Source organism: Scophthalmus maximus, chromosome 2 (assembly GCF_022379125.1).
Source record: "Scophthalmus maximus strain ysfricsl-2021 chromosome 2, ASM2237912v1, whole genome shotgun sequence".
NCBI lineage: Eukaryota > Metazoa > Chordata > Actinopteri > Pleuronectiformes > Scophthalmidae > Scophthalmus > Scophthalmus maximus.
Genome location: NC_061516.1, coordinates 28,889,094 through 28,904,451, shown reverse-complemented (window position 1 = coordinate 28,904,451; position 15,358 = coordinate 28,889,094). Strand labels below are relative to the sequence as shown.

The 15,358-nt window shown below is 44.2% G+C and overlaps 1 long non-coding RNA gene across 2 annotated transcripts in view; it reads right to left on the bottom strand.

Moving 5' to 3' along the window:
- Window positions 1–15,358, bottom strand: part of LOC124849821 — a 137,671-nt gene that overhangs the window by 32,361 nt on the left and 89,952 nt on the right. For both annotated transcript variants that reach the window (XR_007030395.1, XR_007030396.1), the window contains exon 15: window positions 14,324–14,449. This is a non-coding gene — a long non-coding RNA (uncharacterized LOC124849821). The remainder of the gene's footprint in view (window positions 1–14,323; window positions 14,450–15,358) is intronic.

The following is a 15,358-nucleotide window of genomic DNA, read 5'->3' as shown; positions in this document are numbered from 1 at the left end:
GATAGATGGGTGGTTGTGTCTCAGCTGTTAGAGCCGTCTCATCGCAGTGCGTGGCCTGCGATGCACAAACACAGCTGGGAGCAGACAGAGGGGAACAGGTGATCAGAGCGAGAACAGTGCAGAGATAAATATCAAGTCACTGTGATAAGAGGTGGAAGGTGTGAAAGGCAATGAATTTAAAGGAAGGGAAAGCGGCAGAGCAATTAGCTGTGGGGAGATGGAACAGTGGGAGAGAGGGAGGAATTAATGGCTGTTACGGGACAGAAAAGATGTATGGATGCAGTGACAAGCATGGGGCTGTGTGTGTTCATGACTGGGTGTCTGCAAAGAGCCACGGAGTGTGTCCTGGTTGAGCGCTTCGCATGAAAATACCATAACCAGAAGGCCTTAATTGCTTTGAGTGCAGCATACGGTATTTGACTATATGAAAATAGTGCCCCATGTGTCAGGAAGGAAGCAGGCACATGTCTGCTCCCCCACAGGACGACAGTGGAGCCATGTGGCAGTGACAGACCAGAGCATAGAAAACTGGTAATTCCAAATTGGAAAAAAATGAAATGTAAAAAATTACAAACTGAACAAACCCTGTATAAAATAGTTTTTTGTAATTTACATATATTATTTGCAAAAAAAGGGCACACGTTGAATCCACCTCATGGCGTGAGAGTAAAAGTGAAGATGAGAATCTGTAGATGTGATTCAGCAATCATACCGAATGATATGATGATGAAGAGCGAACATTAGTGTGCACAATTACACTATAAGCCTTTACTAACTACATTCAGGACACTTAATTAGTTACAGACAAATATTGCAGTATAATGCAATTCAACAAAACATTGATTGAACCAAAATCTACAGCCCAAAAAGAAAGAGCTGATTAATTGCTGCAATGACTCACTGAATTTATCATCTTGATTGACCTTAGTAACATATTTACTTGGGTTGTAGCATATCTTCAACCTCCAGTGCATTTTCAGCCTTTTCTGAAGAACCATTTAGTGCAGTTCATTTACATTGACTTCATTACAAGGGCCCATGTTGTACTTGTGATGTGATCTGAGTCACTGGTGGAGGGCACTGGTAATGAATACATGGTAATAAAAGTAGGAGGATGTCATGAAAAGATGGAAGGGAAAAAGCGAAATGTTGTTTTAACCTTGGCAGGATGATACAGTGATCTGTAGCTGTGAGGCGAGACGAATGTAGACCGCACATAAATGAATACAGAAGTATATTGTTTGCTGATAGTATGCAGACTTAACTCACCTCTGAGGTAAGGTTCGGCTAAGTATCAGTAATGTGTTGAGAAGGCCGACCAGCCAGTTTTGAGAAAGAGGAAGTGACCTTGCGTAACCCGGATATTTATATGTATTGTACTGTTCTAGTTTTAATTGTACAGCTTGTGCTTATACATGCACTGTGGATGGAAAATTGCAGCCGGGAAAAGGAAGCAAACATGGTAAGAGCACATAGGTCGAACGTCAGAAAACACTGCCGACAACATCCAGGTAAAAGGTGTGGCTTCAACAAACCAATGTGATACAAGCGGAAAGAATCTCTACCAAACAAAAGGGGGAACAAGAGGAACTGAGAGATTAGAGCTGCTGTCCCAAAGGTGAACTAGTCGGATGAATGCTTGATGAAAAAAGGCACATGAAAAAGCAAGAGCCGCGTACATAAACACACACCATTTTTGTCCTCAGCGGCCCATGCAATCATGAGTGTGTGTGCACCTGTATATTGAAAGATGGAGTGTGGGCAAATATTTGGCCATAGCGAAGTAGTAATTTCCTAGCAGACGAGCATGGTGTGACAATACTTCCCTGGCTGACGAGCCTGGGCTGCAGGGCTGCAGGGGAAACCCTGGATGGGAGGGAGGACTAACTGAAAGAAAAAGGAGGAGAAATAAATGTTAAGGTGCATAAGAAGGGTGTTTTGGGAGATGGAGAATGAGGGAAGAGGAAAATAAGTCCAAGAATGACAGGACGACTAGGGCCTCAGCAGACCAGGGTGGATGGGAAGGAAAAAGCACAGTCGGTAGCGGATGAAAACTGTCTTGAGCTGGCTGGCTTGGCTGTCAGGCACCTGCTTCTGACACACCAAACTCCCGCACTCTGTGCAGCGGGGGAGAAGTGAGTTTGGGCAGGAAGAAAGGCTGTTAAGAAAAGAAAGGACTCAGGGGAAAAAAAGCAATGGGCTTTCTGGATAATGATGTGTGAGGGCTAAACAGAGACACGGTTTTAGAAAGAAAGAGATCGGGAGGGGGCAGATAGCTCTGATGGTCAACAGGACACGGCTGTATGAGAGACGCCTCTCCTCAACACACTCTCCACCTGATTGTCTGATAGTGATGTTGTGTGTGTGTGTGTGTGTGTGTGTGTGTGTGTGTGGTTGTTTGTGCGTGTGCGTTCAAAGTGCTGCGGATACTTCACTTCCAATTTCAGCCGACATGCCACTTCTATCTTGTTCTGTCTCTCTGTCTGCCAGTTTCCACCTTTCCCTAAATCTCTCAATCTTTTCACAAGAGCTCCTATCTCTCTCTATTCCTCTCAAATGTCACTCTATGTTCCCCATAGTAATATGCACTAACAATAAAAGCCACTATGAACACAACTCTATTTGAATTCTGTTCTGCCCGTCAACACGTTAGCTATGACCATGTTCTCTTCAGCACTGAGTCAAGACTTTGAACATTTCTTTTTTGGGTTTCTTTTTTACGCAGTTGTCCTGAAAAGACTGAAGGAGCAGTGTATTCAATTTCCATCCCAACACTGCGGTGTGTATCCATTTCTCAAGCGATGGGGTGCATCAGACATCAGACAAGTGTTAGAAGTATGGAATGAATAGAGCAGTGTCAGCATTTGGGAAATTAGTTTTCCACTGGAACGAACAAAACTAAGTGAGACCTAACTTTCTGCTAGTTTTCCAACAGTGAGTGTTATCATGTGACATGTCAAACGCCTTTAAAGAAATACATGTCTAAAGCAGCATTTTTTGATTTTCTTGCCACTTGCTGCAGCACAACAAGCTCTAAATATTACAGTACATCCACATACTATCCTCTCATTGAGTTGTCACGGTGAACCTGTTAGAAAGACGTTGCCTGTCAATAGATCCAGCAGATGTGGAGCAAGATTAGCATCCGCTGTGACCAATATTGACTCTCTTTTAGCTCTGATTTGGTCTCCACACACTCCTGAGGTAAATATCAGGCTCTTTATCTGCTAAATGCTCCACTGTGTCCAACAGCTAGTTGCTAAATCTGTGGATTTATCTGAGCTTTTCCTGCTGGAGACAAATGATTGCTGTAGATCCTATGTTTTTGATGGCATCCCATTCATGCAGAACTCACTGCTTATAATCGAGGTCATATATATCTATTTTCTCACACGTGGGCTCTCAGCTGGGTACACCACAGTCCCACGGGCATTTCATATGTGCACATTTCAGCACAGACCGTTCGGAAATCCCATCTCTAAGCCTGCACAGCAGATGTTCTTTTTCAAGAACACGGAAAAATGAACGAACGGCATTTTTTTGTGTATGTACGACGCTGTGTGGTGAACTTAGTGTAAAAACCATATTGGTGCCATAATGTTGTGCACTGGATCAAATCAATCCGTTTTCACAGCAGCTTTACCACCACATCCTACAAGCCTGACAAGGAAATGCTACTGAGCCAGTAGCCCACTTTGCTGTCGGGACTTTATTCTTTACTACTGCAATTCTGAATGGAGGATAATAGCAATAATACCAAAAGCCCTTTGGCTCTGGTGACAGAACCACACTGTTATTCCAGTATGGATAGTGAAAGAAAGAAAGTGAGATGCACTGACTAAACAGTGAAGGACGACGTGTCCGAACATTCAGTAAAGTCCCTGCCCCAGATGTTCGACTTTCATCGCTTTTCCTGTTGGCGTACCAGACAGGGCCCAAGGACACCCCTGAGACAGTCCAGCACATGACAGCGGGGTGTAAGATACAGGTAGGTACGGCGCACATGGAACGCCATAACCATGTGGCTAGCATACTGCAGACTATAGGCTGGAAATCCCATGGTCAAAATGGAAGCCACCCCATGACTGAGCTAAGATCCTGTGGGACTTCTAGATTCGGACTGATAAACTGGTGATGGCTAACCAACCGGAAATCGTGGTGGTCAACATACAGCAGAAGAGGGCAGTTGTGAACGATGTTGCGATCCCAAGCTGCAGCAGCATCAACAGTAGAGGTGATAAACAGGCCAAAGTCTGCCTACTTAAACAGAGATAGCGACGACACGTGCAGTAAATGTGGGGCGTTTTTTAGCTGCAAGTCGAGACGCATCTGGAATCTGGACAAACATATCAGGCAGCGGGACATTAATTTAGGGCAATGTAGCCTGCACTGTTGGTTGTGTGACTGTCAGTCTGTTGATCAGCAACCGCTCCTCCAGTAAAGATCTTTAACATGCAGATGTTGCGCACTGATGCACTTTGGTTATCACATTCTGCCCCTATTGCTGCTTTGATGGAATTTGACTATCAGATAGATATATACATGAACTTTATTGGCCTGCCCTCGGCCTGCCTAGAGGAAACACTGAATCTACATGTGCACATTTAGTACATAACTACAAATGAATCATTCAATCCATCAATCATTCTGTTCTGAACCAATACAATAATGCACACATTGTTATTTAACAAATTATCAAAAGGTATTTTGTCATTTACACATATCACTGAATCGATATTGAAGCATATTTGTTCGATCTTGAACCAAAAAGCGAATCAAATTGTGACCTGAAGAATCGGAACTGAATTGAATTTTGAGGTTCTTGACAATACCCAGCCCTAATCAAGAAGGAACACAAGAAGCTTGAAATATATACCAAAGGGTTAAAGAGGAGCAAGAAAAGACGTGGAAAGTGAATGCAACAGTGGTGCCAGTGGTGATCGGAGCACTCGGAGTGTAACCCCCAAACTGGGAGAGTGGCTCCAGCAGATTCCAGGAACAACATCTGAGATCGCTGTCCATAAGACAGCAGTCCTAGGAGGAGCTAAGATACTGCGCAGAACCCTCAGGTACCCAGACCTCTGGTAGGGGACCCGAACTTGAAGGAGGAAACATAAGCTGTGTGTTTGTCGCATCTCAACCTGCACATGCTGATCTCATGAGGGTATAAACTCAGCCAGTTTACTCACTGGTGGAGAGGTCACTTCCTGCATACAGCTATATCCAACAGTCATTTTCATGGAGTTCAGTGAATATGTCCATTGCCCCACTGGGAAACCAGGCAAGAATGAGATGGAGAAAACAACAGTGCATGTTGAAACTGTGTCAACAGGAGGGAGAGCGCAGAGATAAAATCAGAAAAAAACCCAGTCTAGAAATAGACTAGAAATGTGTAACTGTGGACACAATGACGCGAATGCCCGTAACTGGCAAATCATATCACAAATGTCTTTCTTGTTAATCAGCTTTCAAGGTTTGCATGACAAAAAAAAAGCATCAAAATTATAATTTCACAGTTGCTTTTCAATGAACATCTGTTCCATTTTGTTAGAAGGTGGCAGGGGTGTGTGCATCTTTCACTTCAAGTGACAAATAAATTAGGTCATGGTAACAATGTGCATAACAAAAGCATCGCAAATGGAGTGAGAACAAATGTCAAAAGTGAAGCAGCATTTACACAAATGCTCGTTATGGTCTGATCTTACCACAGGCTTGTTTGTTCCCTGCCTGGGTTTCGAATGACAAAAAATGCAATGTGCCATAATTTAACAGCAGTTATCTGAGAGACATCTGCTTTGGTTTGTCTGGAAGTTGCACTGAGTCGAAATCATTATTAACAACATGAGCTTATGGTTAAAAAGGGGGGAAAGGAAGAAAACTGTTTTAAATAGAAAAGAGGGCGGCAAGATAGAAAAACATATCAGGGGGGAAGGTTTCTATCCGCCTACAAAGTTCAAATGACAAAAGACTTTTAGGGTTAGATGCTTGTTCCTGTGAGATGTTAAGAGTTTTCTGGTTGTTTTTTTTTACAGCTGTGGTTGCTGCACTACATAAAAAATGAGATGATATTGCAAGCATCGACGTCTCATGATGAAGCGATGACATCCGTCAAATAATTGGAATAGAACCAAGGTGCAAGTTTTATGTCCCATGATTTCTGCAACAGTCCTTTCATTACCCTTGTTTTAGCCTCTTTACACTAGCTCTTTGTTTTAGGGTTGATATAAAGATAAAGCTGATGACCTTGAACGCCCTTAATGGCTCCTAATTATAATTTAGACCTTTTAACCCGGAATTAACCTTTGTGTAGCTTGAGCTCCTTTGGCAGATCTTCTCACAAGCCTGTCCTCCAACTCATATGACAAACTATGTCGTTTTTGAAACAGCATTTTGCGGATGCATGTGGTCGTTTTAAAGGGCGGAGTTGCTGTAGTTATGTACACGCCAGTTAGAGGTCAGTGGTGGACCTGGTAAGTCTGTCAAGTTTGTGTATTAAAATGGATTTCCTTATACTCTGTAAAGTAATCGTGTTGATTGTCTGCCATGTCACCCATGCATAACCAACACCCTTGCCTTTACAAGCTAATTAAACATGCGTTGGTGAAGCCAAGTACTTCCCGTCACCGGTAGAGGCGTGACTTTAGGAAACGGTCGATATGGTCGCCCACATACGACATAGTTTGTCGTATTAGTTGGAGGACTTCTTGCTTCTCACTGTTCCAGACAGGGTTGAATACTAAAGGGAGCAGAGCCTTTGTGGTCAGGAAGGAAATCAGGCCATCAGAGAAGTCCCTTCTTAAAACATACTTCCACCGGATAACATTTCCTGACTTTATCCAAGCCTTTAATTAATAAATCTAATTGATTTGTTGTGCTTATTGTAAAGCCCTTTTTAACTGTCTTTTTAAAACGGCTATATAAATAAAGTGTATTATTTATTATATATCATCATTTAATATTCAAGTTTCAAAAATGTTTCAGGCCTCAGCGTATGATTTCATAGGCCTCCCTGACCTCTGGCAGCATCAAGTGAAATCCTAGAAGAGGGTGTCTGGGAGGTAAGAAGCCAGTCTTGATACTGCAGTTACTTTTCCTTTTAACAGGCTGCTTTAGCATGTTCCTCATGTTCCCAGAAGTGCAAAGAGAATACAGAACTAAATGATTGGTCTGATGAGGAGCCTGTCAAACTGTGTAGCTTTGTGTGCGAGTAGGTGCAGGTGTACGTCTGCGAGAATGTACGTGTGCACAAATGTAAATGTGGGTGGGACGGGTTTCGGGAATAGAAGGTAACTTAACAGAGGCAGAGGCAGGAGGGAGGAAGAGAGAGAGACAGATAATGACAACCAGGGGGAGGTGATGCTGGCATGGGGAGAGGAAGATAGAGACCAGAAATAGACATGCAAAGAGCAAGGTGTTGAGTCAGAAAATGAAAGAAGAGATGGCAGGCACGGAGGTAGGAGGGGGAGAGAGGGAGAGGGAGAGAGAAGAAGGCAGAACGTGAGGAGGGGAAATGCATAAGAAAGATGGAGTGACAGAGAGAGAAGGTAGAGAAGAAAATGTGAAATGAAAGGTGTTTAAAAAAAGAGGTGGAGTAGGAGAGTGGGAGAGAATACGGGACAAAATTGTTTGACAAAGAAAGCAAGGGAGAGTTACAAAGAGCAAGATGTGGGGAGGACGGAAGACTGAGAGAGAGAGAGAGAGACAGGGACACACAAATAGACATGTGAGGCTGAGTCACACTGGGAACCTAGAACAAGCTGGAGGCATGCAAAATTACAGCAGGAACAACAGGGAGCATCACACACACACACACACACACACACACACACACACACACACACACACACACACACACACACACACACACCACCTTTGCATATGCAAGGGCAAAGAGCACTTATAAAAGGAACTACAATAGGAATGAGAGGTGACAAAGATGGAGTTGGAGGTTAAGCAAGTGAAACACAACAATGCGTAGGGAGAAGAGCATTTAGCTTGGCATGCGCAGTAGATGTATACAACCACACATACATACAGACACTTTTAAAAGGAGGTTAATCTTTCCTTTTTTAATCGCACCCCCCCCCTCCCATGATGACCGTGGAGGGATGAGGTATAGAACGTAGCGTGTGTGTTTATGCCTCAGAGCAGTATCAGCCAGTACCAGCAGCCAGCGGAGGTGACATCAAACGACAGAGTTCAGTCTCACGAAACAGACACAAACTTATTGTCACTATAGGAAACATCAGTAAGCAGTGGCAGTTAGGACTGCCATTCTCTGTCTGTTTCCCTCACACACGTTCACAGGAGGGTGTGTGTGTGCGTGTGTGTGTGTGTGTGAGTGAGTGAGTGACAACAGCCTTTCAATACCGTAATAGGTGTGTGACAGTGAGAAAGTGAGAAAGCGTTTCAGTGGATTCATACAGCACCAGTGCACAAGGATATATGTGTATGCATATTTACAGTCTTTGCTTCAGTGTGTGGATGTGTGTGTCCTTGTGTGTGCATGATAATTGGTAAAGTGCCTCTGCCTGTACTATATCTCTCGGGTCCATTTAAAACACTGCGAGGCGTCACCATTTTCCATTCGAGTGTATCTGTGCGTGACGTGATTGTCTCTAGGCCCACAGAGACACAACACCCAGATAAAGCTGGATCAACATATGTGACCACCATAACAGTGAGTACGGGGGGAGAAGGGAAGGACAAAAAACGACAGAGAGACAGTGAACATGAAGCATTTTCATCTGTTTTTTACTATGAGTAAATTTAGAGTTCATTAGAGTTCGAGCATTTTGGTCACATGCGACCAAAAATTTGTGAACTGCAACTAAAAATTTTCTTTGATCGCAGCGGTGCACCTAAATTAGCTATTCTATTCTAAGAATACCATGGTCTGAGCCAATCAGAGGCAGAGTAGGGGTGGGCCTTCGTCTCTGATGGGCTCTGACCCTGATATTGTTCTTCGCCTAATGTTGGTGGGAAATAGAAATCAGGCATAGTGTATACGCCTTAATATACAACAAATTGAAACGTTAAAAAAACACGTCTCTAAGAAACACAACCTGTGGCTTGACAGGTGCGTGGTCGGCAGAGCAGCCCCCTTCCCTGCAGCGTTTCAGCCCCAGGCAGCGGCAAGCCGTAGCAATGAGGAGTCAGAAATGATTAAAAAAAATATAACACTGATTATGATGCCACCAAAGAAGAGCTACCATTTACCAAATTTAGGTCCCAAATCATCCTCATGACAAAGCACCTTTATTCCTGTTGACAGTCATTTACATAATGTGTTAAAAAAATTACCAATGTATATGGGAACTGTCAAGAAAAGGCATAATAGGTGTATACATAGGTGAGTACAAAAGGCGGCGCGAAAATTTTGGGTGCAACCAATGTAAAAAGTTAGTCTGGAGCCCTGGACATGGCTAACAGTTATGAATACATATAGACTTTAAGAAGTCTATTAACTCCTTAAAATATGGAAAAGCCCTTCCTCTCACAGTTGGAAGTGCATTGTTGTCTCAAGTTCATGTCAGGGTGTAACACTTCTTCATCCGTTTCTCTCACTTCGACTCTCTTAGACTCAGTGTCCACAAAATGATTTGCATTGGTGCTTTAAGCACCAGTGTGTAGTGGGGATCAGCCGATTTTTTTTCATCAGCCTTAGCCGATGACCGATACGGACTGCCGATTTTCTTGAGCTGATATTTGGAGCCGATACTACTTTTGCTCCCTCAATTTCAATCAGTTAAATAGAATTAAATTCAGCGGGTTGTCTCGTCTGATCTGAGGTCTTAGTCAAAGTGGGGTTATGGCCAAGGCCGTGGCTCGCCTCCCTGGGTAGAGGGAGACGAGGCTCACGTCACTCTGGAGCAACTCGGGAGTTCCCACCGCACCGGGACTCGTCCGCCCGCCAACGGGATCCCCTGCGCAAAGCCTGCGGCGTGGTCAGCGCGGAGACTCAAAAAGTCCAGTTCCAGCCTGCCGAAGCAGAGAGGGGTAAAAGAAGAGAAGAGATGGGGAAAAGAAGGAGGGTACGGGGGGAGAAGAGCCAGCCGACGAGCAGAGAGAGCGCGAGGACGTGGAGGATGCGGAAAACAGCAACCACGAGCCTCGCGCCCGGCCGTCGGCGGCGCTGCGCCGCCCCTCTCCCCCTGAGATCAAAAAGTAAATTTCCACGAGGCAAAGGGTTTGGAGAAAAAAGAGAAAGACACAAACCAACCGGGTGCTCCATCCACCGCGATCCAAGACTAAGCATGCCGGAGCCAGCGAGAAGTCGTAGGAGGAGCGACGGCGGCGGCAGAGCGGGGTGGGAGACATCGAATCCCCCTCCCGCTCTCCGGAGGAGAAGGGAGAGTTGGGTACCCCGCGGGCGTGCAGCGTGGCAGCCTAGGGCAGAGGCACCGCGACGGCGCTGGGTAAATGGTTCCGGAGAGAGCGGGGCCGGGGCCGGGGCCGGGGCCGGTAGGCGACCGGATCTGCCCTCCCAAAAAAACTATTGGCGAACGTAACAACCGCCCATCGGCCGATGCCGATACACGTAAAAAACGCAAGCATCGGCCGATATATCGGTCGAACACCTGTGTGTAGGACGTAGTGACAAAAAGCGTTGATGTTGCAGATTGCGAATAACAGAATACCCCTCCACTTACACCCAAGAAAACCAACAATGGATTTCAGGTAACGTGAAAGGGCCTCTCTAGAGCCGGCGTTCAGTTTGCCCATTCTGAGTTCCTGAAGAAACATGTTGGCGAAGGTGGGCTCCGTGGAAGAGGACCTGCTATAGTTATTAAGGGGTTCATTCTAAGCTAACAAAAACTAGATTCTTAGATTTAGGAGATTATACGTAAAACATAATTAATATGCCCCCCAAATTCCTACTGACTTGGCCCACACCACCCCACACTTACACACACACACACACACACACACACACACACACACACACACACACACACACACACACACACACACACACACACACAATAGTGCTACAGTAGCCACCATTTGAGCGTAAAGGGTGATACAAAAGCAAAGAAGCTTTTAAAACTGATTAGAGGGGGAAGGCCCACTGCAGATGATGAGATACACTCAATTAAACAGGATAGGGTGATACTGTTCCGAAGGGAGCCATTCTGAACCCGTAGGAAGAGAAAACTATAAAAGAGAGAAGATTTGCAACTAGGTTGAGTGTGTTTGTGCGTGTGTGTTTGTTAGTGTGTGCCTGAGAGATAGAGAGATTTTTTTTTGATTTTTGAAAGAGATGAGTGTCAAGAGTTGACATATATATATGTTTTTTTGTCAACATGTGTGTGTGTGTGTGTGTGTGTGTGTGCTGGATGAGCTGCAGCCCCTCCAGAGACAGCGGATGCGATCATATGTTGACGACGCATCCTGATAGGTGTGATAAATGCTCCAACACGTCTGTGTCAAGGCAAAGGGTGATAATGTGTAATTTCTTGGATGGGCCCCTTGGGGAGGGATGTTGTGATATCCATAGTAAATGAGAAATGGATGGAAAGTGTACAAGAGAAACAAGGAGGTGAAATCTGCAGATAGAAGCAAACAGAGACTATTTGTCAAACAGGCACTTGCACTGAGCTAATGACAGATTTGTAATCTACAGCCAATCTGAATGGCAGAGTGGATGCAGATCAATATTGAATGTGTATGTGCATGGTGTAATGATTTGTACTGTCTAACACTGTTCCTCTGTCTAGCTGTGACCTTTCATAATATTTAAATAAGCTATATTTCCCGGAAGAGCTGAACAAAGATGCTTTTTAAAAAACTGGTACACCAGGTACAAGACAAGAATTCTGCAGCAGTGAATTTTGATTGTCGCTAAAAATGTAATTGAACTTTTTTTTGAAGTTTTTCTATATCGGCTTTGTATGTAAATACAAGCAAACAAATACAGTAGAACACAGTGCACAATAAAGAGACATTAGAGTAATTGTGGCAGCACGTATTAGGGCAAATGATATGCAAAAAAACAAACATCATGCAATTATTTTGACAGATATTGGGATTTGTACTTTTTGCATATTAGTTTTACTAAAAAAACGTCAAAAGATAATGATGTGATTTTTGCTGGAAGTACCCATAAACTGTAAATGAAGATGGATGACATGACAGCTCCCACAGGTGAAGTTTGGTGGCTGACTGCAGTATATGTAATAATTAAAAAAAAAAATCTGCATAACCTTGAAATAGAAATGAGTTTAAAGATTTGACAAATTGCCCTCATTTTTGTGGCTTCCTAGTCCATATGGATGAAATCCAACACATGTTAATGATCTCTCATATTGTGTATCTCATCCCGGTTCAGGAGCTGACATTAATGTGATGACATCGAGATTCTTTCATTTCTGCCCTCTAGTGCTCAAAGGTCCCTCAGCTTTAAAAGAAACTGTTTTGTTTGACATTCTGTTGAAGATGACTCATTCAGTTCAGCCAAGCTGATGGAAAATGGTTATGTTTAGTGACATTTTCAAAAAAACGTGACGAGTGACTTTAAGTTGAGAAGCAGAGCTATATGCTATAGAGAGAATGACGAAGAATAGTCAAAGTGGCACACAGCAGGTAAACAGATCTGATTCATACACATTTTCTAAAAGGATCCCCGGTGGCAAGTTTATTCTCTAGCCTTGGGAGCCAGTCTGTTTAAAATCTATTACAGCTTATGTCCTGTTGAGACCCACAAGCAATAGGCCCACAACCTATTTCTGAGCCTGAGTGGAAGAAAGAGGTCAGCTCCCAGTGAAGCTGACAAGATAGGTCACACATTGTCTTTTCCAAGAACTTGTTGTTTACCCTCAGACAGAAATCTTGGCTTTTAATGCCATTCTAATGGTGACTGTGGCAATTATTTGGCCACCACACTGCATTTCATATTGGTGTTGCCTTTTAAAATTTACGATTGCCGTTTTCCATGGAATGGTGAAATGGGGACAACAGAGACAACATTGTAGCCATGGCCGCGTGAGTTTGAAACAGTTCACTGGGTTATAGTCCTATTTATTGGGGTAACTTCTGCGATGCTGTATGCGCAAAGGGCCCAAACTACTGGCTGACAAACAAACCAAAGAGAAAATGTGCACTGTGGTGAAAACAAAAATGGTACAGATGCTGACTGAGGTACAAAAAGGACCAGAGAGACAGATTGGCAGATGCCTTAGAGCGGCCAGACACACAGGAGGAGTTGAACCTCACGGCGGGAGGGGTCCAGCCACTCCCCGAGCCTCCGAACAGAAAGAGGAAAGACAGCTCCAGTACTGTATTCTGATCAAGGTGGAAATGAGTAACCAGTGGAGTCTGTCAGAGCAGATGGCTGAGAATCCATTAGCTAATAGCAGAGGAGTCTCCCAGCCAAACTAATGACGCCCTCATTACTACGCTGCACGCGCTCCTACCCAGCCAATGGACTCTGGCTGAGTAGGCCTTTGTCTGAGTGAGCGAACGCACGCACACACACACAAATAAGCACACATCTGCACAAATGTATACAGACGTAATCACACACACACAAAAAAACTGCATGCCGTCAAACAAACTCCAAGGAGCGAGTGCAAAAACAGAAATACACACCAGTAATGTGACGGATGAGGAGGTGGTACATTTGGTGAGTGATAATAAGACAAAAATGTGTGGACTGAGAGACTATGCCATCCATCCATCCATCCATCCATCCATCCATCCATCTGCACACATGACTGCCACCTCTAAATATGCCATCTGCTTTTCACGCCATGGAGAGATGAGGAACGAAGCAGAGATGAAAAACACAATATAACAGCTGCATAAATAATTTAGCCTGTGTGTGCTCTGCATGTGCTAATGCACAGGGCTCCGGTCATTCCTCTATCACCTACCTTTATTAAAACACACTATAGGCACATGAGCATTCAGACATAGTCCTCAGTGTGCAGTGTTTTGCAAGCTTGAGAAACAACCGTGTAGAAAACAGGCAAAAAGATAAAAAACAAATGTTAGACAGCAGATGCAGAGACAGGGGTTGGCGTCTAAGAGTTGTCTAACAGTGCTGAGCTTTCCATATTCTGCAATGGTAAGAGGTGTTTATGTGTATTTTTTAGTGCTACTATGAATATTAATAGATGCTGACAGATCTCAGGTCAACCTCCGGGGGAAAATTAACTAGTGCAACTCTACTGTTTCATTTTCCATCTACCCAGTCAGAAGAGGATTCACCCTCTTATATTTAGCAGAAAATGGAAATAACACTGGCAGACTGTCAGGGCAAAACAAAACACTAGTTCTCTGCAGGAATGCTGATTTCAGATGCTGACCTAGATCAACCTACCTTGCATTAATGTATAATCGGTGTTTCCACCGCAGGGAACACGTCCTGGCTGATCCCACAGAACGGCGGCAGGTCAGTACAAGTCTGCTTGGCAACGTCCATGTCCTTCAGAGCCACTGGCGGTTTCTGAGGACAGAGAGACAAGTGCAGAGTCAAAAATAATTTTGCTTCTCAATGTCTGATCTTTGCCCGGTTTGTTTGTAGGACCATGGGAGTGGTCAGTGCAGATACAGCAAATTTAAGGCTGCTGGTTCACCTATATTTGCATTTGGCGGAGTAGACGGACAGGGCACTAAAAGAGAGATGACAGCACAGCTTGGGTTCACCTCCCAGCTAAAGCAGTCACAGCAACTGTCTGCTATTCCCATGCAAGCTTGTCCTAGACCACTCAGCCATCAGCAGCAGCACACGAAGAGAGAGTTGACAGCAGCTTGCATGACTAGTAATACTTTGAAATTCAGGCTAATAGGTTTTTGAACAACGGCGACATTTTGGGGTAAAGACGGGAGAAAGGGGATGGCTGGTAACTTTTATCAGCGAACGGCTTACAATGCACCCCCTAACCCCGAAAAAACCTGTAGAAAAAGGTACAAAATGAGGAGGCCTTTTACTGTTTCAAGTTTTATCCCCTCTTTGTTGCATTTTTGATCACAGACAGATCCCCTCTGGGGTGTTAGACACACATTTTCCTGGTGCTCAGCCTTCATCTACAGTCACTATCTCATCAGCTCCCTGCACGAGTGCGTGAGAATTATTGTGTCTGCAGGTGTGTATGCTTGTGTGTGTGTGTGTGTGTGTGTGTAGAGGTGGGCCACTTTCCGAACAGAGCCTGGAGGACATGCAGAAGCAGAGAGATGGGATGGTAGTCCTGTTGTAAAGAGTCTCGCACGCAAGTGATCAGAATATAAGTTCACGTACGAGGGGATTTTGTATTCTGCTGGTGTCAATTGCCCACAAAACCGGGCATGCAATCTGAATGACACAGTTAGCTAAGCCAGTGGGGTCGAGGCAAAATAGAAAGATAGAAGAATGACC